The sequence below is a fragment of the Pinus tabuliformis genome, chromosome 7 (assembly GCF_031772625.1).
Source record: "Pinus tabuliformis cultivar Carrire ecotype Pingquan chromosome 7, CPIR1, whole genome shotgun sequence".
Taxonomy (NCBI): Eukaryota; Viridiplantae; Streptophyta; class Pinopsida; order Pinales; family Pinaceae; genus Pinus; species Pinus tabuliformis.
Genome location: NC_142293.1, coordinates 1,628,374,518 through 1,628,377,678, shown reverse-complemented (window position 1 = coordinate 1,628,377,678; position 3,161 = coordinate 1,628,374,518). Strand labels below are relative to the sequence as shown.

Below are 3,161 nucleotides of genomic sequence, written 5' to 3'. Positions count from 1 at the left end.
GGTTAAATAGGGACAGCAGGCCATTCCAACAGCTATATTTTTCCGAATAATGGATAAGCAAGACCTCTAGCTGTTAGAGGTCTTGCTTATATGTTATTCGGAAAAATATAGCTGTTGGAATGGCCTGCTGTCCCTATTTAACCGGCCGCTGAGATTGGATCTTCAACTTGTCCTAATGATGAACCACACTAGTTGGTTCGAAACGCGTCGACGAATAATTTTTATGTGATTTTGCCGAAATTATTCTCTCATACATACTATGGATCACATAAGTCTAAATTCTATAATTGATTAGTCCTGTTTCTTCTATGGTCTGCATCAAATCATTCAATGGCTTTGGAGGGAAACCCATTGCTTGTAGTTGATATGCTGTAGCACTTCCAGGCCTTGCAACATCAATGAATGCCCGTATATCAGCAATTGTGTGATGGTGATTGAAGCGAGCCACCATGCGTGTCCCATCAGATAAGCGAAGTTGAATAGATGTAGATGGCTTAGAATCATCCACTGTGAGACCTTCTGAACACCGACCAGTAGTTGGCTGTACTGTTGAAGGGGCACTAAGCTCAGGAGCTGATGAGCTGGAGCTACCGAGTGTTCTGCCTAAACCTTGAAAAGGCACATATGTTGGATCTCGGACCTGCATACATTTAATTTAGAAAATTAAGCTTACATATATTTTACTGATCATGAGTCTGACCGCATTAGCTACTATATTACTAATAAATTTGAAAAAGAATAAAATAAGCGATAGCGATTACAGAAAAAAAATTCAACAGCTGCAAAGCCACTGACGTTTGACACACAGACAATATATCTAGGATAGTGATTTGATCTTTATCGAGTTTAAATGTCATTAAAACAATGTATGAAACAACTAAATTCCCTCATTTCACAATTATTATAACAGCACATGCATGAACACCATAACCTTAGAAAAACTAGCACACCATGAATTGGGCAATGGAATGAAAACATACAGGACAGTCTTCATCCCTCCTGATCAGATTGACATGTAGTGGAACCCTCCTGTCTACTGGCTCCAATTCTTTAGGGCATTCAGACTTCTGGATACTCTGCAGAAAAACAATTCAATGCCTATAAAAAAAATTGCAGTGTAGCATGAAAATCAGATTATGCTTGTTTAAACTGACATAATATGCAACTTTCATCATAAAAATAAAAATGCTAGCACATACTACTTGACACAGCATTACCATTTAGAATAACCATAATTGTCCAAAAGACATAACTGGCACAAATGCAGCTTGAATGAAAGTAACGTTGAAGCACAATTCGCATTCTAAAATCTAATTTCTGCATCCTTGTAATAAAAGTGGCATCATATAGAATGCTTCAAGACAGGTCTGCAATTAGCTAAGTAATTGGACCATTGAGAGGCCATGATGGATGACATTTGTATATATTATTATTCTCCAAGGACCACGGAGCTAACTGAAATCCATTTTTATATGATTTGTGACACAGGCAAAGTTAGTCAATATTACCATACTAGCTGACAATAGAGTTTTAGATAACAATGTGATATGGTTTAAGGTCTTCATATCACACCAGAGTTTGAATTGAACATTGAGGCTTATGATAAATACAACAAACTGTATCTTCGCACATTGTTTGATTTCTCCACTGGATTTGGTTTTGCAAGGATTGGTGCAACACTTTCCCATGTTATACTCTTCAATGGAAGGTGAGCTTGCTTGTAACCTTTTATTTGTTTTCCTAATACCATGCCATATTTCTAGGAATATATCCTGGCAGGGATTCAGTTCATAACAATGTGATATGGTTTAAGGTCTTCATATTTCTAGGCAAATACATTAGAATGTTGTTTGAAAAGATTAACATCTGGAGGACAATACAGAGCTCCTTCAACTGCATAATTTTATGATAAGTAATTGTGTCCTTACATTCGAGCTCCATATCTTCAACTACTAATATTGCTCTTCCACATGAGGTCCAAAGGAAATCTGCATTCATTTGGTTCCAAAGTTGGAAGAGCTTCAAAATCATTGTCTAAAAGCTATATCTTCTGTTTTAATCTTCTCCTTCTCCTCTGTTTTGTTGGGAAGTACCAATGGAGATATGAGCTCAGTTTTCCTTCCAGACTTCCTCTACACTCTTTCACGTAATTTTAGAGGATCCACATTTCCCTTCACAGTCACCTTGTTGAGCTGCATATCGACCTCAAGTTGTTCCACTCCTGCATGTTTATATATACATCACATGTACCTTAATTGATCAGAGGATAGCAAAGTTATATAACCAAATCCACATATACTTGAATTGCTGAGAGTATGGCAAAGGTTTATAACCAAATCTAGATATCATGAACTCAAATTGTATTCTAAAGATCAGAAGGTCTAGAATACCTGAAATCAGATTCTATAACATAGCAGAACTACATAAATGAAAGACCAGAAAGACCAAAGTGCATGAAATGTGTGTTTGATTTAGGCACATCTACCTAACACTTACTACCCATCTTTATGTTTTCTAATCTATGATGAGAAGGGACTATTCAAAAAATATTGCACATTTTGATTCTTGATGATGAGTGGAGTATTAATGTTTCAAAAAATATTACACAATTTCAATCCAAAAATACAACAGTGCATGTCAACCTTCAAAACAATAGGTTCAGGCTTAGCTTCAGCCTCAGACTGCTTCTCATCAACTTTCTTTTCAGCAGCAGCACCATTTTCCTCTCTCTGCGTCATAAGGAATATATCCTGGCAGGGATTCAGTTCATAACAATGTGATATGGTTTAAGGTCTTCATATCACACCAGAGTTTGAATTGAACATTGAGGCTTATGATAAATACAAAAAACTGTATCTTCACACATTGTTTGCTTTCTCCACTGGATTTGGTTTTGCAAGGATTGATTCAACACTTTCCCATGTTATACTCTTCAATGGAAGGTAAGCTTGCTCATAACCTTTTATTTGTTTTCCTAATACCACGCCATATTTCTAGGAATATATCCTGGCAGGGATTCAATTCATAACAATGTCATATGGTTTAAGGTCTTCATATTTCTAGGAAAATACATTAGAATGTTGTTTGAAAAGATTAACATCTGGAGACCCGGATGCGGGTGATGGTACAAGTGTTATGGCAAGGCCACATGGCCAGCGAGA

General features: G+C 36.7%; 1 pseudogene across 1 annotated transcript; it reads right to left on the bottom strand.

Annotated features, from left to right (window-relative positions):
• Positions 1–274: 274 nt before the first annotated feature.
• On the bottom strand, positions 275–2,738 carry LOC149254492 (plant UBX domain-containing protein 4 pseudogene; annotated as a pseudogene). Its single transcript, XR_016265489.1, has 3 exons — positions 2,643–2,738; positions 981–1,085; positions 275–640 (listed from the first exon to the last, which is right to left on the bottom strand). The product of XR_016265489.1 is annotated as a plant UBX domain-containing protein 4 pseudogene (transcript).
• Between the last annotated feature and the right edge of the window lie 423 nt (positions 2,739–3,161).